The sequence below is a fragment of the Adiantum capillus-veneris genome, chromosome 8 (assembly GCF_014529385.1).
Source record: "Adiantum capillus-veneris isolate H3 chromosome 8, ASM1452938v2, whole genome shotgun sequence".
Lineage (NCBI taxonomy): Eukaryota > Viridiplantae > Streptophyta > Polypodiopsida > Polypodiales > Pteridaceae > Adiantum > Adiantum capillus-veneris.
Window position 1 is genome coordinate 7,972,477 of NC_140938.1, and position 26,556 is coordinate 7,999,032.

The 26,556-nt window shown below is 43.6% G+C and overlaps 1 protein-coding gene across 30 annotated transcripts in view; it reads left to right on the forward strand.

Moving 5' to 3' along the window:
- The window catches only part of LOC147451633 (lipid droplet phospholipase 1-like), a 237,913-nt gene that overhangs the window by 133,732 nt on the left and 77,625 nt on the right, over window positions 1-26,556 (forward strand). For 2 of the 30 annotated variants that reach the window (XR_015188809.1, XR_015188810.1), the window contains exon 5: window positions 21,706-21,827. The exons of the other annotated variants lie outside the window; for them this stretch is intronic. The gene's annotated coding sequence lies outside the window, so the exon portion shown is untranslated. The remainder of the gene's footprint in view (window positions 1-21,705; window positions 21,828-26,556) is intronic. 30 annotated transcript variants of the gene reach the window in all.

Consider the following 26,556-nt stretch of genomic DNA (forward strand, 5'->3'; position numbering starts at 1 on the left):
GTTCCTGATGGAGTTCGTATTCCGCATATTCCACAAGCCCAATAAATCTCATTGTGGTGCTGATTTTCTTTCCAAAAGTAATGAAGGCTACCCTAAAATATCCTTGAGGGATGAGCTAGTAGACACAGAGCTGTTCCAGGTAACAGTTGAGGAGAACTCGTACCCTGAATGGTATGATGTGTATCAGTTCCTTTCAAAAGGAGGATTCCCAAACAAGTGGACTCATCATTAGAAGAAAGCTCTGGTTATTAAGAGTCTGAAGTTCACCATAATAGGAGGATTGCTCTATCGATTGGGCATAGATGGCGTTCTTCGAAGGTGTGTACCGATGGAAGGGCGAATGCAAGTTATCTCTAAAGCACACGATGGAGATTTTGGAGGACACTTCTCCACTGATATCACTTATTAGAAGATTTTACAAGCTGGATTATGGTGGAAAAATCTGATAGCAGATGTCTAAAGTTTTTGTAAAACTTGTGTTACATGTCAGAGAATGGGCAGACCAACAGCTGTTGATATGATTCCACTTACTTCCGTACAATCACTAGGAGTACTCATGAAATGGGGTATGGACTTCATGGGACCATCCAAGAAGGTCACTCCAAGGAAGAACCGGTACATCTTGATGGCTACCTGTTATGCCACGAAATGGGTAGAGGCCAAGGCTCTTCTAGATAATACTGCGAAGTCCACTACTGTTTTCCTATTTGAAAACATTATCTGCCACTATGGATGTCCCATTGAGAAATCTTGTGTCTGGTCAGGGAACACATTTCATTAATGATACTATGGAAATTCTGATGGAGATGCTCTGAGTTAAGGACAAGAAATCAACTCCATATTATCCCAAGTGCAATGGTCAAACAAAGAGAGGAGTAACAAAACCATAAAGAATATTCTAACCAAGGTTGTTAAAAAAGAGCCACACCAGTGGGATCTTAAGCTCCACACTACTCTATGGGCCTACAGAACAGCTTATAAAGTCACCACTGGAATGAAACCTTTCAGAATGGTGTATGGTACTGAACTTGTAGTGCCTATTGAATTTGTGATTCCTAGTCTCAGAATGGCGGTTGAGTATGGATTAGATTTCAATCATAATCTCAAACATAGACTGGAGGAATTAGAGTAGTTGGATGAGTTATGACAAGGAGCCATGCTGGAACAGGAGATTATTCAGCAATGCAGATCGAAGAATCAAGTTTAGGGAGCTCCAAAAGGGCAACTTAGTCCTGCTTTATTAGTCCAAACTGGGCCGTAAGAAACCAAATTTAAAGATAGCTTGGGCTGGTCCATATGAAGTCGACTGGGTATTTTCCAATGGCACAATTAGGTTGAAAGACTTATCTGGATTACTGCTGCCAGGTGTTTATAATGGGGCCAAGATCAAGCTATATTATTCTAGTGAAAAAGAGACCTCTAGAGGAGATGCTACTGGTATTCTGGGTGCTGATGACCAGGGATTTCTAGACCCAACCATTTTAAATCTTTTCCATGTAAACCCATAAACAATTGCCAGTGTCAGAGCCAGTAGAGTTTCAAAGTCTATAAAAGTTCCTATGGGGAAAATTGGGCAACGGGAATGAATGTGATAATCATTGAAGGGATTATGGAACAAATGGTCAATGCATGTGTGCCACGTTGCCCAACGGTGCACACAACTCTAGGAACGGTAAGTAGTGGAGCTTTTATGATGCATACACGTATAACAGTTAGGTGTGTGAGAGTTATTCCTCCGAAATCTCTTGCGCGATGACTACTGTTACACACTCGACATCGCCAAGCTCTGAGAATTATTCACTGCAACCAAAAACCTCCTCGTCAGACGAGTGTTGGTCCCTATCTGTCCGTACTTGGGACACCTTGCTGCGGATTTAAATTTACAAGTAAGTCTTCTTTCTCTACAGACTTGTAGCCCTCACAGTGTATGAATAGAAAGAAAGTGTCAGAGAAGATGCAGGATACAATGGCTGTGATGGCCGAAAATAACATGCCATATGGGGTGGCCTCTACACCACACATAGCCTGAACATCCCCAAGCATCATCTGAAGGTAGGAGTAAGCCTATAGGTAGAGAGGGGGCACCACCTAGCATAAGTGCGGCTAGGATGCAGACATACATGACCTAGGGTAGCAAAAGTGAGATGCCCTCTAGGTAACCAACATGAAATGGTGATACAGCAAACGTCCACATTTAGAAAATGCCTCGTCAACAGTTAGGAGTGTGTGTATGAGGGAGGTATGTGGCAAGGTCAGAATGGAGCATACTGACTGATTGGAGAGGCCGTACGTGATGGAGCACAAACAGAGTGATATACAAGAGATGAAACATCCCGCGAATGTGGAAAAGCAAAAATAAGGAGAACAGAGAATGGACCCCAAAGATCAAGACAACATAGCACTCTTTTATTGGCGATGATGATACTTACAAATGGTGGTCTTGATGGTTACAAACCTGGCTCTTAGCACTAGGGATGCATGATGGAATGTGAGCGCTATATGGTGCATGGTGAAGTTGGAGTTAGAGGGAAGGTTAGTTGAGGGAAACATCAAGATGATGTAGCCACCGATGACGTCAATCACCAACATCGAGAGCGGCCCAAGGTAGCATGGTGTGGATGCATTCAATCCTAGCGTGCTCATGTTGCCTTGTGGGGGAAGTAGTGACTGCCTCATGTGCATGGAGTGGTTGTGACTAGTAACTCAACCATAGTGTAGTGGATAATGGGGAAAATGGTGATGTTACCAATGCTAAGATGCCCAAGCTTGCAACTCAACATGATGCCATGAGTTCTCTAGCTTGGGGTGCATTATGTGCTTAGTGGTGCTTACAATGTAGAGTGCATGGAGCTAGTGTATTCCTCCTTCACTTGTGTCCGTTTTGTGCTTAGCGGAGGCCTCTTTATATAGGCTTGAGAGGTGGTCCTTACCCAATGGTCCTTACTAATATCCACTGGTCGTTGTAGAAGGTCTAGATGCCTCTCTAGTTAGAGAAATAGAGAGAGAGAGAAGGTAGAGATAGAGAGAGAGGAAAGAGTGGGGTGGGGAGATTTTTTCTTTTACAATCCATTAGCCACTGGCTAGCTTATTATGGAGGAGTGGAGTTCAGGGAATTTACAAGGGTTTTGTTGATGGTTCGGGTGGTCGGTGTGAGGTTTAAGGCTGCCAGAATTGGTAGTTGCTGCAGGAAGCCGAGATGCTACGTGTTACTCCCTCTCGGTGCCGGCCTGGGCGTGCCTTCGGCGCCACTCCTTGTTTTGGTGTTGGCGGCGTGTGAGCTGGCCGTATTTGTTCTCTTTGGCGTTGATTTTGACTTTTCGTTTTTCTAACTTTTTCGATGTGTACGTATATGCGTGCGCGTGTATGTGTTTATATATGTGTGTGCGCGTAGGCGTGTGTGCTTGTGGATGTATGTAATTGTGTGTGCAAGAGTGTTTTTATGAAAAGTGTTGTGAGTGTGTGTACTATTTTTATGGGTGTGTATACTCGAGTGCGTAAATGCGTGCCAAATGTGTGTTTGTGTTAACCCTCACGGCACACGGACACCCTATCGCCTACGATGGACGTGTATAATGTATTTGGTAGAGTCAGGTACCGGGCTTGTCGGACCAATAGGGAAAGGTAGAGTGATCGTCGATGAGAGACGCACTTTAACTTGGACATTCAAGGGATTAGTTGGTTAAGCATGGGCGCCCAAGTGTGAATGGGGTGAGCTCCTATAAAAGCCAACTAAACCTAATTTTTACTCATTCTCTCATTTGTGCAATTGAAGAGTGCTCTTGCTCCATCTCCATCTTCTTCTTCTTCACCTCCTTGTGTGTGTGTGTGAGAGAGAAAGAGAGAGGGAGAGTGTGTGTGCGATCGAGCATTACGAAGGCACGGCGGCGGCGAAGCGGTTGAGCGCGGCACGACTGCAGCTTCTTCTTCATCGCGGCGAGGAATCCACCACGAAGGCGAGCGTAGAGCGGTGAGTGACACACCCTTTGTTTCCTTGAGCTTGCTAGTTTAGGCTTGTTGTGTGCTTGGAGCCGTTTGTGGCTCGCACACGGTGTATTGGCAAGTCCCTTGCTTCGACAGTGCGGCAAGGAGCGCACAGTTTGTATGGCTTGAGTTGTGTGTGCCGTGTCGAGCGGGTGTGAATGAGTGTGCGTGGGAACATGAGAGAGGGGGGAAAGAAAGTAATTACTTATATATGTGTTTTATCATGAACTGGCCATGGTGACACAGAGAGAGAACGAGAGTGAGAGAGGGAGGGAACGCGGTGCAGGGAGAGGGAGGGGGTGAATGGGTGTGTGTGAGTGTGTGTGTGTGTGTGTGTGTGTGTGTGGGTGTGTGTGTTATGAGAGAGAGAGAACCGTCTTACCTACACCTGCGGGCCTGAACGAGAGCGCTAGAGAGAGAGAGGGTGGCAGTGCCTGCGTTTGCAAAGGTCTACGAGAGAGAGAGATGGGAGCAAGCTGCCTTCGGGCTTGAACCGAGAGAGGGAGAGAGAAAGAGAGAGAGGGGGGGGGGGGGGGGGGGCTGCTGTTATGCATGCCTTCGGGCTGACGAGAACGTGAGAGAGAGAGAGGGTTATGGTGAGCTCGCGAGGGGAGTGGTGGGGGGAGTAAAAGAGAGGGAGAGTGGCTTTGTATTGTGTCTGGCTACCTCCAGGCTTGTTGAAAGAGGGCACCAGAGAGAGTTTTTTTTTTGGGCTCCTGGCTTGGCCGACAACGAGCGAGAGAGGGGGGGGGGTTTTGTGTGTCAATGGGGTGGGGTAATGGTAGTGGTCATGATATATATATATATATATATATATATATATATATATATATATATATATATATATATATATATAGAGAGAGAGAGAGAGAGAGAGAGAGAGAGAGAGAGAGAGTATTATTGCTAGTCCTGGGGCTTGTGGTCTCCACACAGACACACACACACACAGAATAGTGAGGGGAAGAGAGAGAAGAAGGAAAAGAGAGAGAGAGAGAGAGAGAGAGAGAGAGAGAGAGAGAGAGAGAGAGAGAGAGAGAGAGAGAGAGAGAGAGAGAATATTATTGTCCTTAGGGCACGGTGGTCCGTCGGTGGGAAAAAACAAGAGAGAAGAAGGGAGGGGAGAGAGACAGAGAGTGTGTGTGTGTGTGTGTGTGTGGGAGCGAGGTAAGAGAGAGGGATGATTGTGGAGAATAATGAAAGAGAGAGAGACTTAAAAACAAAACAACAGCCCGCCCTGGAAGAAGGTAGTTCTTTTATGCGCCCTTCGGGGTTTGGCGGCAATGATAATAAGGAAAAAGTGCTATTTTTTGTGGTTTTCTTTACCTCTGGCTCCTCGAATGGTGATTCATGCAGTTCTTGGTTTTGAAAACCGAGAACTTTAAACTCTCAAGCCGGGCTAGAGGGAGGTGCGGCTAACCCTGTGTCTTTAGCTCTCCCCCTAAGGTTAGGGGCATTCATGCCCCTAACTCATCTGTTTGATATTGTCGTCGGAGGTGGAGGTTGATGGTGTATCCTCATCAGGAATGTCGATAGGTGGAGCCTGATCAAATCAAAGAAAATAAGGTTTTAGTCGCCAACCATTTACCCTGGTTTTATGAAGTTTGCCATCAGCTTCCATAAGCTGGTAACTCCCATTGGGATACTTTTTCTTGATGATGAAAGAGCCCTCCCATCTGAGTAGGAGCTTCTTATCTTTCTGTGTGTCGAAGAGATTGTCGTAGCGGAGCACCAACATTCCTTCTTTAATTCTTTGCGCTGAAGATGCTGGTTAAAACTAAGCTGTTTGTGCTCTACCTGTGCCACATAAAATTGATTGCTTCTTCTCTATCCAACTGTAGTCTTTCCAAGTCGAGGATGTGATCTCTCAAATGCATGTTGGGCCATTGAAGTTGGCTTGCCATCACTCTGAGACTTTGTAGTTGCACCTCAATAGGCAAGATTGCCTCCTTGCCAAATACCAAATGATATGGTGTGAACCCCAAAGATGTACATAATGAGGTTCTATAGGCCCACAAAGCTAGGAGTAGATACTTATCCCAGTCTCCGGGATGATTGTTAACCTGCTTGGTGATAATTTTACAAACCATTCCATTCACTTTCTCAACTAGGCCATTACATTGAGGGTAATATGGTGAGGAGTGCCTCCTTGTAATGCCAAGTTTTTGCATTAACTCTCCTACCAAGTCTGCTCTAAAACCTGGCCCTCTATCAGAGATGATTTCTAACGGTGTGCCAAACTTGCAGCATATGTGCTCATAGAAAAACTTAGCTACCTCTACCACTGTGATTCTAGTAGTGGCTGTAGCTTCTGCCCATCTAGTCATATAGTCGACTCCCATGATGATGTAGAATTTCCTTGAGTTGGCCCTAGGCAATGGTCCCATGGCATCTATACCCCATTTTTCAAATGGTCCATATGAAAGGATATGTGTATGTGGTTCAGGCATGAGTGACATGGTGCCGGCCTTTTGACACAACTTACATGTCTTACACTAGTGGTGTACATCACGGTTGAGGCTAGGCCATACAAAACCAACCTGCAAGATTTTCCTACTTGTTATATCTAGGGCAAAGTGAGCACCACAAACACCATCATGACAACTGGCAATTACCTCCATAATTTCATTAGAGAGAGGGACCTTCCTGAGTATTTGGTCCTTACCCTTACAATACAAACTGTCATTGATAAGCCAATACCTTGCGGCCTTTCGGGTAAGCCATTGCTTCTGTCCTTTCGTTAGATCCAATGGACATTCCCTTGTTTCCAAAAAATGCACGATGTCAGGTAAGGCGTCACTACCTTGAAATAGAGGGAGCTTTAGCTTTATAGCCCCAACCACCACTTCTTGTAGTCTTTTGCTTGCTAGGGCATCAGCTTCATGGTTTTGAGCCCTTGGGATGTGGTGTAATTGAAATTCTTCAAACTTACCCAACAAGGTTTTTACACAGCTTAAGTGAGTCCTCAATTTAGGATTCTTACATGTCCATACTCCATTTACTTGCCTTACCAAAAGTAGACCATCCTCGAATACATTAAGGCTCTTTACCCCTTGAAAGATGCACCATTGTAAACCCTTTGTTAGTGCTACATACTCGGCTTCGTTGTTAGAATGTGATTCTAACAAATGGCCAAGTGAAAATACCTTGATACCCACTATGCCTGCAGCTGTTTTTTCGGATGCTCGCTTGTAGGCTCCATCAAAATAGAGAGAGTGTGCTCTTTCTACTACCGGTGGCTCTAGAAGTGGTTGAAGTCCTTCCCCTTTAGATTGCTTCACCTTCTTCTCAAAGATTTGGTAGGTCATAAGTCCCGCCAAGCTTGCCCTTGTCGTGCTTTCCACAAGTACCGTGTAGTTAAATTCTTGCAAACGAACTAGCCATTTAGTAATCCTAGCAGAAACATCCATGTGTTGTACAACATATAGGGAAACATCTCATCCATGGTTAGAATCACAAATTGCTTGGGCAGCAAATATGACCAAAACTTTGTAGTTGCAAATCTAAGAGCTAAGACTAGGTGTTCCACATGGGTGAAGCCTTTCTATGCTGCTGTCATCATTCGATTGGAGAAGTAAATTGGCCTCATGAATGATGTTGTTGTATCCTTCTGGAGTAGCACAGCACCCAAGGAGTCATGACCCACGCTTGAGGTGATATAGAAATTTTCATCCTACTTAGGTGGTGAGATAGTTGGTAGGGTGGCTAAGAACTCCTTTACCTTGTTGTAGTGATGTTCGCTCTCCTTATCCCAGGTGAAAGTTGATCTTTGAGTGATCTATTGTAGTGGTAGAACAAGTTATGATAGTAGATGTATGAATCTACTCAAGTACCTAACCTTTTGTAAAAAAGAGACTAGTTGACGTGCGGTTGTTGGTGAAGGTAGGGCTATGAGTGCGGACACTTTACTTGGATTGGCGTTGATACCTTTCGTTGAAATGTGGCAAGTGCATTTGTGAGACCAAATGGCATAACCCTGTATGCAAAACAACCCCATGGTGTAATGAAAGTGGTTTTTAGCCGATCTTCCAACGCTATGCTATTTGAAAATACCCAGAATAACCATCACACAAGGTGTAGCATTCAAAACCCACCACTTCATTCAAAATTTCATCCAAGAAAAGGAGAGGAAAGTGGTCTCTCTTTGTAGCTGCATTTAGTGGTTTGTAGTCAACGCAAACCCTCCACTTACCATTCTTTTTAGGTGTCACTACTACGGGTGACACCCACTGTGAGTTTTCTACAGGATAGATGAACCCTGCTTCTAGTAGCTTCCTTACCTCGGCCAGGAGTGCCTTTTCTTGTATGACCCCCAGCCGCCATCGTAGCTTTTGCACAACTCTTTTTACCCCTTCCTTCAACTTAATATGGTGTTCCACTACTGTAATACCTGTGATTCTTTCATAGTTGTCAATAAAAAGGTCAGGAAATCCCATCAACATTTGCAAAAAATTATCTTTATCCTCAATTGTTAATTCCATAGACAACATACCCTTCAACATACTTTCTCCTAGGCCAGGTGATTTACTTTCCTCTTCATTGCATAACCTTTTGGTGACGAATCGCCAGTTGTGCTTACCCTTTGTGGATCCTTCATGATGATACCCATCACATTAATGGAACTGTCACTTTCATCGGTGGATGTGGTCTCCTCCTCAGAAGTGGAAGACTCACTAGTGGTTTCATCTGCTGATGTCTCTAGGCCCATTTGCTTCTGCTTGCCAGTCTTCATGTCGTAGTAGATTGTCTTCCCTTTCTTACTAGTCATGCGTAGAAGGCCAATGTCCCAATCCTATTTTTCCTTCATGGCCATCAACCATGGCCTTCCCAAGATTAATGGATAGCCATCCCCCTTAGTAGGCATTACAAAAACATATACTTCTACCTCAGTGTTGAAATCTTTTATCTTCACAGCACTTACCACACCTGCACGTTTTACTTTTGCGTTGTTTGCCATCTTTGCCTTGCATGGAGAAGGCCTGTCAACCTCGAGCCCTAGCCGAAGCATCATAGCGTCACTCATCACACAAATTTGTGCACCTCCATCAATGTAGGTGTTTCCAACCCTCTTACCTTCTATGTTGACGTCGACAATTGGAAGGATGTCATCCATGTTGCAACCCGAAATTGCTCCGGCTACCTTTGCTTTGGAGCGCCTTGTACTTACCATTTTGGACCATTGCCACCTTACCTTTGGTGCAAGGTGTAGCAGTTGTGGCCATGTAGTCTTTGGTCCTTGCTCTGCCACATCCAATGTTAGATCATAGGGCCTAGAACTTTCCCCTAACTGGAAGTCGGTGATGCCTAATTTCCATCGTGGCCTTTTGATGGCCTCTTGCTAGTCTCTCCTTTCATGCTTCTCTCTTCATCAAATTGTGTAGCTTTCTCCCTCCTAGTTCTTTTTACAGTCATGGCTTCAAATGGTTCTACAAAGGTTACCTTCTCCTTAACCTTATCCCTCTCCTTTACTCTGGGTAGATCCACTACTACTACGGCCTTTCCTTTCTCTTCTAGCCTTATGATGTTTACTGAGCGATCAGGTTGTGGTGTCAGTGGAAGAGGTGGAATGGGTGCTTGTGGTGGTGCCTGGGGTGGAAGTAGAATTTGTGTAGGTAGGGCTGGTGCTCGGGGGGGGGGGGGGGTGTTCTCTCTCTAGGGGGTGACAGTTGGTTCCTCCTACCTCCTCTCTTATAGTTTTGTCGCGGTTTGGGACAGTAGTACATACCATGACCATCTTCTCCACAGTTATAGCAATGATACTCCCTGTTTTGTCGTCGTGCTCTTCTCGGGTCTTGATCTCTTTCTTGATTTCTTCCTTGCTGTATCAAGCGGACATACAAATTATGCAGTTGGTCAGTAATATGGGCCAACATATCTTGTTGGTCATTTCTTACCCCAGGGGCCGGTGGTGGTGGAGGAATGGTGGTTGTCGTGGTTGTTGGTTGAAATGATGTTCCTGCTTCTGTTGACTTGGTTTCTTTGGCTTTCATCCGTAGCTTCTTGTCCTTAAGGCGAGCAATCTCGATGGCTAACTCGTACGTAGCCAAGAATCTACCCTTCACCTTCTCCTTGAGAAGTGGCCATAATCCATGCGTGAACTGATCCTTTTTTAGGAAATCGGGTGCAGCTTCCCCTCTTGCCAGTGACTCAACCCACCGTTCCCACAAATCCACAAATTTGGACTCATAGGTGGCATATTCTAAAAGACCCTCCTGCTTCAAGTCTCTCAACTTGTCCCACAGCTTCTCTGAAGTGGTACCTCCCCCAAAGCGCCTCTTAAAAGCAGTTTTTAAGGGCTCCCAGTCATCCTTAGTTGCTTGTGGAAGTGCTTTGTACCATGACCTAGCTTTTAGCTTCATGAGATGCTTAAAGATTCTAGCCCGGGATTGATTTGTATCTTTGTTGCTTACTACACATGCTACTTTAAAGTCTTCTAGGAAATCTGTTACCATATCCTTCCCCTTCTTTCCTTTAAATGTTGGAAATGCTACACTTGCCATGATTATTGAGAGAGAGAGCTAGAAAGACGCACTGCTTAGCTTGCAATCAAAAGTTTTTTTTTTCTTTTTCTTTAAAAGGAGGCGTGTATACCCTTTTTATACTAGAACATAGATTAAAATCTCAAACGGTACATTGCCTTGTGCCAAAGGTAAGACAAATGGCTTATCTGATGCGAGAACCTCAAAGAAGCTCTCCCCACCCAGCATGGTGTCGATGACGTGCTAGTAGTGAGCCTTCAAGTCTAGTATTACCTTGATTAAGCATACTCGTATCGGATTGCGTGATCTGCCTTGAGGTAAGTTGTATATCCACTGAGTTTGGCGTGTTGATTGACTCTCCCACTGCGAATTGATTACCATTACACCTAGCACTCGAGCTTCGATGGCGATGCGAAGTTCGTCTAGTTGTGCTTGGAGCTCTTCTTCTTCTGTCGTCCAGGCAAACCCTGCTAACCATTCATCCATCCAAAAAAGTTTAGGGGTTTCAGTCTTGTAAACTTGAGGGTTTCATGAAAGGATCCTCAGTGGGGGCACCAAGAAAATGATGGCTGGAAATAACATGCCATATGGGGTGGCCTCTACACCACACATAGCTTAAACATCCCCAAGCATCATCTCAAGGTAGGAGTAATCCTATAGGTAGAGAGGGGGCACCACCTAGCATAAGTGCGGCTAGGACGCAGACATACATGACCTAGGGTAGCAAAAGTGAGATGCCCTCTAGGTAATCAACATGAAATGGTGATACAGCAAACGTCCACATGTAGAAAATGCCTAGTCAACAGTTAGGAGTCTGTGTACGAGAGAGGTATGTGGCAAGGTCGTAATGGAGCATACTGATTGATTGGAGAGGTCCTACATGATGGAGCACAAACTAAGTGATATACAAGAGACGAAACATCCCGCGAATGTGGAAAAGCAAAACTAAGGAGAACAGAGAATGGACCCCAAAGATCAAGACAACAAGCACCCTTTTATTGGCGATGATGATACTTAGAAATGGTGGTCTTGATGGTTTCAAACCTGGCTCTTGGCACTAGGGATGCTTGATAGAATGAGAGCCTCCGGGGGTTCACTATGTGCAAAACTACCATATCACGTGCGTTCAAGACATGTTTGTAAAACCTCTTATCTGTGAATTTTGTTAGGAATATAATGTATCATTTTCTTTTAAAATCTGTAAGTTTTTTTCAAATTTGAAAAAATAATGCCCTTCTGTATATATATTTCTGTAAGTTTCAAGAACTTTAAATACTCTTCTGTTGAACTCACGTGATAGGTTATATTTTTATTAGGTGATCTCCTCGGGATGAGAGCGCCATATGGTGCATGGAAAAGTTGGAGTTAGCGGGAAGGTTAGTTGAGGGAAAACATCAAGATGATGCAACCACCAATGACGTCAATCACCAACATCGAGAGTGGCCCAAGGTAGCATGGTGTGGATGCATTCAATCCTAGCGTGCTCATGTTGCCTTGTGGGGGAAGTAGTGACTGCCTTATGTGCATGGAGTGGTCGTGACTAGTAACTCAACCATGGTGTGGTGGATAATGGGAAAATTGGTGATGTTGCCAATGCTAAGATGCCCAAGCTTGCAACTCAACATGATGCCATGAGTTCTCTAGCTTGGGGTGCATTATGTGCTTAGTGGTGCTTACAATGTAGAGTGCATGGAGCTAGGGTATTCCTCCTTCACTTGTGTCCATTTTGTGCTTAGCGGAGGCCTCTTTATATAGGTTTAAGAGGTGGTCCTTACCCAATGGTCCTTGCTAATATCCAATGATCGTTGTAGAAGGTCTAGATGCCTCTCTAGTTAGAGAATTAGAGAGAGAGAGAAGGTAGAGATACAAAGAGAGGAAAGAGTGGGGTGGGGAGAGTTTTTCTTTTACAATCCATTAGCCACTGGCTAGGTTATTAGGGAGGAGTGGAGTTCAGGGAATTTACAAGGGTTTTGTTGATGGTTCGGGTGGTCGATGTGAGGTTTAAGGCTACCAGAATTGGTAATTGTTGCGGGAAGCTGAGATGCTACGTGTTACTCCCTCTCGGTGCTGGCCGGGGCGCACCTTCGGCGCCACTCCTTGTTTTGGTGTTGGTGGAGCATGAGCTGGCCGTCTTTGTTCTCTTTAGCGTCGATTTTTATTATTCGTTTTTTTATTTTTTCGATGTGTGTGTATATACGTGCGCATGTATGTGTTTATATATGTGCGTGCACATAGGCATGTGTGCTTGTGGATGTATGTAATTGTGTGTGCAAGAGTGTTTTTATGAAAAGCATTGTGAGTGTGTGTACTATTTGTATGGGTGTGTATACTCGAGTGCGTAAATGCGTGCCAAATGTGTGTGTGTATTGCTTGAGTTGTGTGTGCCGTGTCAAGCGGGTGTGTGTGGGTGTGAATGAGTGTGCGTGGGAACACGAGAGAGGGGGGAAAGAAAGTAATTACTTATATATATATATATATATATATATATATATATATATATATATAAACTATATATGTTTTTTATCGTGAACTGGCAATGGTGACACAGAGAGAGAACGAGAGTGAGAGAGGGAGGGAACACGGTGTGGGGAGAGGGAGGGGGTGAATGGGTGCGTGTGTGTGTGTGGGTGTATGTTATATGAGAGAGAGAGAGAGAACTGTTTTACCTGCTTCTATGGGCCTGAATGAGAATGCCAGAGAGAGAGGGTAGGGGTGCCTGCGTTTGCACAGGCCTGCGAGAGAGAGGGAGATGGGAGCGAGTTGCCTTCGGGCCTGAACCGGGAGAGGGAGAGAGAAAGAGAGAGAGAGAGGGGGGGGGGGTGGGGGCCGGGCTGCTGTTATGCATGCCTTCGGACTGACGAGAATGTGAGAGAGAGAGAGGGTTATGATGAGCTCATGAGGGGAGTGGTGGGGGGAGTAAGAGAGAAGGAGCGTGGCTTCATATTGCGTCTGGCTGCCTTCGGGGTTGTTGAGAGAGGGCGTGAGAGTTTTTTTTTGGGCTCCTGGCTTGGTTGACAACGAGCGAGAGAGGGGGGTTTTTTGTGTGTCAACGGGGTGGGGTAATGGTTTTGGTCGAGAGAGAGAGAGAGAGAGAGAGAGAGAGAGAGAGAGAGAGAGAGAGAGAGAGAGAGAGAGATAGATAGATAGTTCTATTATCGTCCTGGGAGGTCAAATATGACCTATGGGACCAAATGAACATGTCACGTGGTGTGAGTGGAGTTCATAAGTGACTCTCGATGCTCAAAAATGGCTGAAATGAGCGTCGCAATAGAGAGTCCACATCGTGGTTGGGAGAGGAAGGTATGTAGGGAGAGCTCATGGCTGAATATATGGGGAAAAGAGGACCTAATGTGGTCAAAAGCTTAGCACTCAAGTAGTGTGTGGTACTCACTCTCTCGCACTTGACGAGGGCATAAGGTGCAAAGTCGATGACACTCCTCGCCAGTGCCCCAACGTCTTGTCTCGCAGCATAGAGAATGGGAGCTAAGACGAATGGAGGCAATGGTGCGGATCGCACTCAACGGGATGGGCTCAAGGATGTAGGAATGGGTTCGGTTACCTCGTTCCGAGAAGAAGAGAGATTTGTAGTTTGGGGCAACGTGTGTGGTGTAATGGCTGAAGCGAGAACCTCCAGATTTCTCCCAAGCCATGATACATTGGCGTTGTGAGAAGGCCTCATTAACTTGGGAGTCGATCGACGCATCCTTGACCAAGTGAGATGCATCCCATCTTCTAAACCATTTCTTGATATCAAGCATCCACCCCGAACTTATTATTTTGCTCTTGCATGTCTTTTGAACCTTTTGACTTGCTTCATATGCGATTCTAGGAAGTCGATGCAAAGGGCTACGTTGTGTCTTACGCATGTACTCCACAACCCTTTCCATGCCCAAGACCTCAATGGGAAGCGATCCGGACTCAAGAAGTAAGAGCATGTAGGGTGTTTGTGTCTTGACTTGGAGAAAGTTGGTGAGAAAACGCTTTTGGACATTCTCAAACTCTTTCCAAGTAGACTTCCCGATGCTTCCACCCCACACCTCCACTCCATAAAGAGAGAGAGAGAGAGAGAGAGAGAGAGAGAGAGAGAGAGAGAGAGTATTATTGCTAGCCTTCGGGCTTGTGGTCTCCACACACAGAGAGAGAATAGTGAGGGGAAGAGAGAGAAGAATGGAAAGAAGAGAGAGAGAGAATATTATTGTCCTTAGGGCGCGGTGGTCCGCCGGTGGGAAAAAACAAGAGAGAAGAGAGGGAGGGGAGAGTATGTGTTTGTGTTGGAGCGAGGTAAGAGAGAGAGGGATGGTTGTGGAGAATAATGAAAGAGAGAGAGACTTAAAAACAAAACGACGGCCCGCCCTGGAAAGAAGGTAGTTCTTTTATGCGGGGTTTGGCGGCAGTGATAATAAGAAAAAAGTGCTATTTTTGTGGTTTTCTTTACCTCCGGCTCCTCGAATGGTGATTCATGCGGTTCTCGGTTTCAAAAATCGAGAACTTTAAACTCTCTGGCCAGGCTAGAGGGCGGTGCGGCTAACCCGGTGTCAACTGAAAATGCAGTAGTCATCACTTCTCTTTAGGCCTCTCTACCACTTATCCCACACAGTAAAATACCCAAATATGTGTTTACTGAGTAGGAAAAATCGTTGTTGTAGTTATGGGATTTTGTATATGGTCGTACAGGCTACGAAGTTGGAGTTTGACACAACATTTATCAAACAGGTTCTTGATTCTTTTAATGCTGAAGAAGGCAGTGCCAGTGTTAATGGATTCAAAATAACAACAAAACCTAAATACATTGCCTATGCCTTCAGAATGCCCGGCGAGAAGAAGCCAACCATAGCATCTGCAAAGCAGATAAGTCTGGCTCTAAAGGAGGATGAAGTAGCCAAAAAGAAACAGAAGGTTGGTGCACAAGGGGTTTCAATAGCAGGACTGGATGTCCCCTCAGCCTACAAGTTTGTTGTTGAGAGTGTCAGCTTGAAAAACAATCCCACATATGTGTCAAAAAAGGTGTTTGCCATGCTGCTTGCAAAGAGGCTAAATGCTAATGCCAAAATCAATCTAAGCTAGATCTTGTCTCACAACGTTTTACAGCAGATTGCCAAGCTGAAATCTCAGAGTGGATTCAAAACTTGGTATGTCTGGCAATTTTTGTATTGGGCTACTGCTTTAGAGGCCTTTCCCCAGGTAAAGATGGCTTGGAGTCCAAAGCCCATTCCAATCAATAACAATGTAGAGCTATCTTCAGATGAAGAAGATACAAGACAATCAATTGGCCACAACTAGATAGAAGAGGAAGGGCACACAGGTGGAGGCCAGTGGTTCAAAGAAACCAAGGATTTTGTTTGACAAAGAATACTCCTCTATTGAAGCAACTGAAGAGTTAGGTCCAACCCCCCCTACCCACTGAAAAATCCTCAACAGGTCAGACTTCAGTCGGCCCAAAGAGCAGACTCCAATAGAAACCAGCACTAAAATAAGCCAACAAAAAGCAAGCACTAGATAAGTGGCAATTAATTAGGACAAAGGAAAGGGCCCAGCACCTGCCAACCCAGTCCCCAAAACTCTTTTCAATGAACTAGCTTTATCAATAGCCAAAAAGGATCGATTGCAACAATTACAGCATGACCCTCTCAAAGGTCGATTGATTCTTCAAAAACCCGACTTGACAACATTGCCATATGTAACTTTAGTTATGGTTTATGAGCCAGTTGAATTTGATGCAGCTACAGTAGTCGATGGCTACTCAGCGGTCATCCAAGCATCATGGAACAGCATTGTGCATGCCCTAGGACAGATGCTGGATGTGTCAACTTCCAGTACAGAAGTGGATAGGTTGAAAGAAGAACTCAAAATCAGTCAACATCAGGCTCATGAACTTCAACAGAAAATGGCTGGTCAGTCTCTTAGGCATGCTATTGTCAGGAATCAATCAAATCGGACTATTAAGAAGCTGCAAACAAAGATGACGAAACTAGAAATAAAAAATAGACAATTGCATGAAGAGAAGGCTACTGCCTTAAGAGATGCTGATAGATTTCAGACTATGCTACGGATGAAGCGTGTGTACTTCAAAGAGCTGCTGACAACCCACACTGCATTAAAGGCTTCCCTTACAGAAAGGTACGTTTATAATAACCTTGTTGATATCTTGAATCCACAAGGCAATGTAACCCTCAATTATGACAATTTGAAGGCACTCATGGGGACTATTCAGAGTGATCTACAAGATAAAGTCTTTGAATACAACACAACCTTTGCAAATCAGGCCATCATGGATTATATCAGTAAAAGCAAAATGATACTGATGAGGAGTCTGAGCGGGAAGAAGAGTAGGATGCGGAAGGGGATGACCAAACGGAGGACAAACCTGATGATGATGATTTTTCTCCTTCCCCACCTTCAGGCTCTGAAGCCGTAGGATCACCTGCCACGGGGGAAAGTGAACCCAACAAAGACTAGCCAGACCAGTACTAAGACTAGCAAGACCATCAGTCTGATGAGATCAGCAACAAAGCAGTGGCCAACACAATAAGGGCAACACTAGAGATCCTCCAGCACACCAATCATTGGTATATTCCAGACAATAAAGGAAAATCCAAGGCTATGACTGCATCCGCCAAGGTTGATGAGCAACACTCTTTACAAGTCATTACACTCAAAAAGAGATTAAGACAGTAGCAAGTTTCTACTACTAGACAGTATTTGGAGGATGACACTCTTATCTCTGATCTAAAATGCTTCCAAAGGCTGTATGTAGGAGTCAGGGAAATGATTCAGCAGTGGAAGTCGGCTGCCTTTCATGATCAAGAGCTATGTCAATTACCTGTGCATTTAAGTAGTATCCAACTACTAGAAAGGGTACCTACGTGGACACTTGACTTCTGATGATATGACAATCAATCCACATTGGCAGAGACAGTCTACTGCAAATCGCCACTTTATAGCTCTTGAACTAGATCTACTACTAGGAAGCAGACCTACATACAAATGTATGAAGGAGGTCAGGACTCAATTGAAAGAAGTTTTGCTTCAAATGAAAATTGCCAGAGGTGTGCTAGATCAGAGGGTGCATGCCACTATTGAAGATCAGTCTTCTAGCAGTTAAGGACCTCAAACCCAAATGACAGTAGAAGAACAAGCAACTGCTCTCCGAAAGCTTTTTCAGCTTGTCTAAATTCCTAGGAAGATGATGTAGCAGGAGAACCAAGCTGTGCTCAATTTTTTGGAGTTCATGCCTGATTCTCTTATACTCTTGTATGCATTACCTGCAAAAGAGGCTGAACTGTTGAGATTTTTCCCAGCCTTGTATCCTCATCATCCAGAGCCAGTAGATCGGCTCACTTATTTCAGCATCACTAATGAATTGCAGGACTGGTATGAGCGAGCCTCTATGGAATGGAAAGCCTGGCAACAATCACTCGTCAATGATGCCCTCAAAAAGGACAGTGTCATGGACCTACAAAAGGAAATGCAAAGGTTCAACTTCTGTATGGGATAGTGGAAGGTCCAGCTCCAGGGATTAACGAAGATCACAAATTAGTTGCTTCAACTGACTGTGAAGTCCTCCAAGATTCTTGAAAAGCAGGGATTTTAATTACGCGATGATGCATTTTGTTAAATGTTAATTATTGTTGTTATTATCACTATTTTTTTCATGTTAATAACATATCTAATGTCATGACCTACGAAAACCGGTAGAAAACGTAGAACCGGCGGGACAACCAACAATCCCGGCAGGCCCGGCGAGTTTAATACAAAACCCGGCGGGCCCGGTGGGACAAGCAAGAATCCTGCCGGGCCCGTCGTGTACCCTCTCCATATTTGGCGGCTCTATATAATCCTTCCCATCACATCACCTCTTCCTCTAAATTTGGTCATCCTTTAAAATTTAGAAGAAAAACTAAAGGTAAAAAAATGAATAGTCTTTAAAAAAAAATAAAACTTAATGTAACTCTGATCATGGATCATTAGTTCTTTTTTGGACTGAACTGATTCTTGAAAGGAGGTAGAAAGGTGAATCTTTGGGTCGGTATCTCTACATTTGGGATGGACTGATCTCATGTTTGGTTCACCGTTATATTTGCTAAATTGATTGCTATATTGATTAGAACTTCTATCATGGGTCATTAGTTCTTTTCTGGACTGAACTGATTCTTGAAAAGAGATAGAAAGGTGAATCTTTGGGTCGATATCTCTACTTTTGGGATAGACTGATTACATGTTTGATTCACCGCTGTATTTGCTTGCTATTCCGATTAGAGCTCCAATCATGGGTCATTAGTTCTTTTTTGGACTGGACTGATTCATGAAAGGAGGTAGAAAGGTGAACCTTTGGGTCGATATCTCTACTTTTGGGATGGACTGATCACATGTTTGATTCACCACTGTATTTGCTTGCTATTCCGATTAGAGCTCCAATCATGGGTCATTAGTTCTTTTTCGGACTGGAGTGATTCATGAAAGGAGGTAGGAAGGTGAATATTTGGGTCAATATCTCTACTTTTGGGATGGAGTGATCACATGTTTGATTCACCGTTGTATTTGCTTGCTATTTCGATTAGAGCTCCAATCATGGGTCATTAGTTCTTTTTTGGACTGGACTGATTCATGAAAGGAGGTAGGAAGGTGAATCTTTGGGTCGATATCTCTACTTTTGGGATGGACTGATCACATATTTGACTCACCGTTGTATTTGCTTGCTCATGTTTGAGTAGATTGAGGTTTATTCCCTTCGGGCTTCACTACTACGCTTGTGTGTGATATTGATTATAACACTAATGTTTGGTTTGAATAATACTTGAAAGAAGAGATAACATACTGAGCTACGGCGAGCCCGACGGGCAAATAGCTTTACCCGGCGTGACCGTCGAGAAGACTCACTAGTCCGGCGGGCCCGGCGGGCTACGAGCCGGTCTCTAGGTCTCCCTGGAGGTCAAAAAAGATGAATGTCAATTAACAAAATATTTTTTATTTTGCATTTCTATTGTTATTAACCTAAAATTATAGTGTGATCACGTCATTTTGAAATCCCTGTTGAAAAGGATATCGCTGCCAAACCCGGGCTGGGACCAAAATATAGAGAAATGGCGTAGATTCTCTTTGAAGCCAGACTGAAGACAAATTAGCCACTTCCACAGGGATGGATTCACATAGCCTCGATTGTCATAAACTGGCCAGAACCCGGCTCACTAAGTGCAAATGAAGTCTCTATGATCCCGACACCAAAACTTACAATGCCCTCATGCCTTATGAATTTGAAATCACCACAAAAAGACGGGATCAGCTTGAGCAGGAGGCCATTTACAGATTTATCTAGAAGGACAATGCTAGCACTGAGACTTCAGAGGCACCAACAAAGAAGAAGGGCAAGAGGAAGCCGGTTCAGTGGAAGAATATTGGGTAGTTTCATCTTAGAATCGACGGTGGACTTTCCCACTTAGGCACTGGAAACTCCTTGGCTGGGCACCCTTGGAATTACAACTATATGGGTGTCAAGCACTCAATAAGCATGAAGTATGGCATAAAGCTAGCAATACTAAAAGAATACTATCATGTGGAACATCGGCCAACTCAGAAAACCAAATGGGTTTTCTCAGCAACAAATCAAAATCAGGTGGTGGATTGTTTTTCCAGAATGAAATTTTGGAGTTATACCAAAATTCAAGAAACGAGGGAAGGATGTGGAAGGCAAGGACAGTCCCAACAAGCGGGAACTTCTCCTTAGAAGGCCAACCAGTGGGAAGCGAGAGCAGCTACACTGGCAGTAATTATCGCATAGCTACTGTAGTAACTCTGAGAGCTATAAATAGGATGCGCTACACTATAACCGAACTTTTTGGATTTTGGATTTTTGGCTTACGAGCTCTTAGCTTCTAGATTCACCCCTATAATCAACTCTATAATCAATCCTCAAACTTCATGTGAGCTTAAGCCTGTTGTACACTGTAATGATTATCCTTGAGCTATTAATTTGAATCTACAAATACCATTTCCCACCTTCCAATTGTGTCTTTCATTTTAGTACATTATTTTAGATTAGTTCTCTATTTCAGTCCAGTACTCTATTTCAGTCCTCACTAACTGAACTGCCTAGATAATCAGAGGCTTTGGAATAGCTGTCTAAAGAGACCATCTCCCATTATAGAAGAACCTTTACCTCTTTAAAATTTTCCATCCGCTTTGATTGAGACCCACCAGCTACAACTGCAAGCTGCAACAATCCAGCTTCCATTTTGTTCTTCATCTTTTGGCTCCTTGCCCTAGCAACTCTGACAGATTCTCATAGCTTTGGGATTCTTCATCATCCACCTTCTCTTCAACATGAATATGCAGGCAAGCTAGGAGTTTTTCAAGCTTGAAACAATCTGCATTGACCACTTGGGTGACAGCAACCAAATCCTTCCAGCATGCTTCAAACTTATCAACAAAAATATCAAAATCATCACTTGTCTCTTGTTGCAACCCTTTGATCTTCGCATCCTCTTCACCAACCAACACCACTTTGAAAAATCTGTATAGAAACTGCTCTTAAAAACCAATCCAACTCTGTGATCTGAGTGGGCAACCTTCAGAGAAATCCTTTATGGATTCTATGCCAGATGCATGTTCCTGCCCTCGCATAATATGCTAGCCTTTGAAGAAGCATTCTACACTGGATTCTTCACCTGGCAAACAAAGATATTTGCATCGGTGATAAGCAACCTCACATCCAATTTTGTAGTCTACTCAGCGGTGGAACTGAAGAATCAAGTCACCATGCAATTTCTGCAAGTGCCTGACAAAGAATGAAGAATCAGATACCAAAAGGCACTGGAAGCACTTAAACAACTAGACGAAGATTTTTGGCATTCAAGATCGACATCAATAATTGATTACAAATTGACAATTTTGATTTAGCAATGCTAGTTGATTTCATTTCTGGTTGCTTAAAGTAGTCGATTATTGTTTGATTTTCTCGGTGCCTTTTACACAAGGTAATTATTTTCTGTTACTAGCACATCACGTTATGCCATGGATTTACATGTTGACATTCAATGTATGTTTGATTTTGAAAACCCTACCCCAGTTTTGCTTGCTACACTTCTCGAAGTCAATTACTCTCATGGAGGGTGCTCGCATAGAAATGAGCCCAAATGATAACATTGAATTTCTTGATATCCAAGAGTTTAGAGCACTCCAAGCGTGTTTAGCAGAATCTATCTTTGCACAGCTGAATGCAAATGCCACTAAGATATTTCATATGCTTGTGCAGTTTGTGCAATGGCTGGCCAAGGGACAAGTTAATGAGTAGACTAGGGTTTCTACGGCACCCATGCCTCGTTAAAGAAGCAAGGCTCCAATCTAGAGGGGTTGCATCTTCTCTCTCAAAAAGAGGTAGATGACTTGTTAAAGTGTTATATAATTTTATACTTACTTAGATTCAACAAAATTTTCATTTCTGAAAGGAGAGAGTTTTCCTTAAAAGAATTCTTTAGAGGAGACTAGAGGTTGTGTCGGGGTGATTTCTGTACACATTCACACATTAGAACACTACAATCATGCACATAATTCAAAGAGAATACCACAATAGAGATTGACACTTGATGAGGACCGGATTTTCTTGATTACGGTCTGCCCTCCAAACAATTTTTATATTATAATTCTCTCTCAAAGAGAGATATGATTACAACACAATGTGTACAGTTGTGGAGATTTTCTTGAACAAAGAAGATGGTGTTTTTCAATATTCCATGGTGTAACCCTCCTTCCCAAGTCCTAAACACCCTAGCGTGAAGAAAGAACTACATGGTAAGAGGTAGATGAGAGTGAAAGAAGTATTTTTCAAGCAAGATAATATCTACTTTGTATAGGCTTACTTCATGAGCAAGATCTTAGCATAGCTTAGCATAATAGTGTAGAAGAACATGATAAAGAAGAAGATGAATCTTTCACTTGTTTGGATTCGCATCCATAGCAAAGTGCTTGAGTATGAGGACCACCTCTTAAGCTTCCATGGATAGAGAGAGAGAGAGAGAGAGAGAGAGAGAGAGAGAGAGAGAGAGAGAGAGAGAGAGAGAGATATCACTTGCTTTGCCTTTTCTTGCCACACTTTAGGCTTGCAAAAATGAGAGAGAGAGAGAGAGAGAGAGAGAGAGAGAGAGAGTTCCTAGAATCCCATGAGCCTCCTTGCTACATCTTATCCCAAACTTTCCCAAAGTTCAACTACAATGTTCACTATATCATCACACAATATCCAAAAATCTTTACGCATTCACACATGTTAAAAGATCACTGTCCAATGATCATCTCCACATTCATAGCATTGACGTGCCTATTTGAGATTGTTAGTGAGCATCCATTGGTCGTCTTGTTCTAGGAAGATAACCACTAGGTTTATGATTCTTGTTTGCTAGGAACATGAGAGTGCTCACATCCATCACATAATAAGTTTTGGTTGGTTGCGTAACATATGATGACTATGTAGCATCATCTGTACCAATCCAAGAATGATGAACTTTGTCACATACATGTTGTGAGCGGGATGAAAACACACACAACGCCTCTATAACGACCCGACACACACTCTTGGGAAGATACACACACACACTATGGGGCACCACTCGGCATACACAACACACCTGGCCGAGACAGGGAACACACCTATGGAGTGAGAGGAGAGAGACTATCCACTTGCCCACTCCACACAGAGACACACACACACACACACCCAAAAAACTTAGCTCAAAAGAGGAGAACTTTTGATAATTAGATACAAATGAGCTTGGGCCAACACCAATGGGGCAAACAACTCACACAATATGGGTAAAATATGCCAGATACAATCACAAATTGGAGAAGAAGCTTCATTCATAGAAGAAACTTACACAGCCAAAACAGCAGAAAAACAATGAGGAATTTGGAAAAATGGACAGTGCCATCGCGTCCCGAATGGCCCAAAACCCCAGTCTACAATGTCAAAGTGCTCAAATCCGACCTTGGATAAGCAGTTTAGGGCCAAAACAGGCTCCAAAAACACCAAAAACACACCTGCGGCTGTTCCTCCTCTTCTCTCCACGTTTTCTCTGGTCTTCTCTCTATTTTTTTAGTTCCCACACTTAGCCTTTTTATTTGGGCACCCTTGGCCTTTTAGATGACCTCAAACGGACAGGCCAAAAACTGACTTCGTAGTGCATAGTTGTCACCTTTTTTGCATCATCCGCACACCTGGCACTCATTTCTTTTCAATAATTCATCCTACCACCGCGTGGAGTGGCCCCAAAAAGTGGTCCTCATGATGACCTTTTTGCCTAATTATCACAAGAAAACACCCACGTTGTGTCCGTACTTATCCACGTGCAAGTATTGACCCCGTTCGGCCTCCTGACACCACTAGATGCCATCTGACGCACCTGCTTACCTCATGTCGTCGGCCCGCGGATAGCTTCCTCGAGAAGTTTTACGTGCTACCAACTACCCATTATTGTAGAAAAAACACACTGGTACTGGTAATAGTGAAAATCGATGCACTATGTACACACTGTCCTACCTGTACACATGTGGGCCCCACATAACCACCTGGCTCTGGAAAATGGGCAATCCTTTATTCGATGCACCATGCATGTGTATGTACATATGTGCAATCCCTTTCTGAGAAAACTCTTGACATAATTTGCCCACCCCCTAGCCTGCTAGAGCATTCATGCTCAGCAGCAGCATTAGTAGATGCTCATTCCACCTGGATCAAAAGGCCAAAGGCATATCGCCTGATTCACAAGAAGCATCATAACACCACACCTACATTTGTCAACAATCAACCAAAATGCACCATAGGCATATCCAACTAACACATTCGCCCTGTCTGGCGTTCCAAAAGCATAAATATTGCATGCCACATTCAACCCAACCAATAGAGACAACTCAAGTGACTCATCACCTGGCATCTTGACTTCACTAGCCATAGCAACAACCTGCAAATCATGCACCCAAGTAACTAAAAGCATTGTGTGAAGGTAAAGTTGTTGATATCCAAAGCACAAAAGTATCCCTGCAACACACATATCCCTAGCATAGACATCCACATTGCTGAGATTGGACTCATATATGCCAAACCCCTTCTCGTCATCATAAGCATACTCATCATAACACGTAACTTTATCCACATCATAATCATGGCTAGCACCACTATCCATAGCTTCTAGTATGGGTTCATCAGTCTCCAAGAATACAGATCCCTGCTCTAAACCACAATCATGCTCATAAATCGGTTCAATCACTGCACATACATCAAAATATGGCATCAAAACAGGCTCCACATCCAACAAATCCACAAAATGGCTCTCAACCTTGCCCTCTTCCCTAATTTCCAAGAAACTAGTATCCAAAGATACGTGCTCATCATCAATAACCTCGACCTCACATTCACACCCAGAATCACAAGGTACACAAGTAGCCAATGCATTCTCTTCAAGAATTTTCAATCCTGTATCTTGGGAAGAAATGAGAAACCTCATAGGATAGGCTACTTTTCACCTGCTTAGGCTTAACTTCATCTTCCATGTCAAATCCATCTTGCACATGCATACCTGTACTGATACCATGTTCCTCAAGACGCTTAAACTTCCATTCCTTGTGCTTTGCAATGCATACTGCATCTTCAAAAGACTCGTGCCTCTTCAACTCAACCTCGAACCGCAACCAAGGTGACAAACCATCAACAAAAAAACTTTTCTTCAATGAATAAGGGGGGGTCTCATCCTTAAGAGCAACACACCAACGAGTCCATAAATCTGTAAAACCTTGTACATAGGCATCAACACCTTGACAAGAACCTTTCTTAAGAGCATTCAACTCATTCCATATTGCATTTGCATCTTCAAAAACCTGGAAACTCTCTAAAAAAGCTTCTATAAACTTGTCAAGACTCAAACCATAAGAAGAAGCCACTGCTTCTTTAGCTTCCAAATCCATGAACCAAACACGGGCCTCATCTTTCAAAAGCAATCCAAATAGCCTCAAAATCTTGTCCTCATCACACATATTGTTGCTTATGCATGCCGCCTCGACTTGCTCCAGAAAGTCTTCCGCATCTTCACCACTTCTTCCATGAAATTCCGGATAAGAGAAAGCCATGGTTACCCAAGTTACAATGCTTTGAGAACCCCTTTGAACACACGTGCAAGAACCCAAGACTGTTAACTGACTCAATTCCCAAAAACTTCAATGGAGCTCAACTTCAGATAAGGACAAACACATGCACATCAAATGAGTTTTCATAGTTGATCATCGGAATTACAACAGGCAAAGGACATTCCAAGATCTCTCGTAATCTTCTTGGCCCTAACATAAAGACTATGCGCTGCTGGAAAAAAATCTTCCTGGACACATGAACATTTATCTGGATTCTTTGAGTTAAATGAAAAGGAGTGAACTGAGGTCCATTTTGACCATCCATTAAAGCCAACTATGCAGCTCCCAAGAAGGCACCACCTGTCTTATCCTCTGATTTTGCCAAAATTTCAGTGGCATCACAGCATAAATGGCTCAAAAGACCAAAAAACCAGCCATCACAACTCGGAAAAATTTTGGCAGAGTTTCCCCAGAAGTAGAGCAGTAGGAACCCAAAATATAGACTGTATATGTATGCATAAACTGTCAACCATAGAACCCGAGCATCAAATAGGACTCACTAGTACATAGCCTATGGCAAGGTCACGAAAAGGGTGCTCCAGCTACCTGTATCACCGAAAGGATCTCCACATTTGAGAATCCCCCAGCTCAATAAAACCTCACGCTATCGACCCTCACACAAAGGCTCATGCAAATCGCGTATAGTCAAGTCTCAGAAATGACTATCTTCCAAACCAAGTCTCAGAAATGGCTGGGACTGCCAAATAAAGCCAAATATGGCTTCACAAAGGCGTACGATGGCACTTTCTACAAGTAACGTACAATCCAACAGACAATGCGCTCAAGCAGGCGCTAAATGATGCATACCCACAACTGCAAGTGACATCACTGCTAGTATATCACTGTACTCCAGCTACCTGTAGCTGTGTGAATCACCTGTACATGTACCTGTCCCTATAAATTGTAACCTATAACCTGTAACCTGTAATCTGCAACC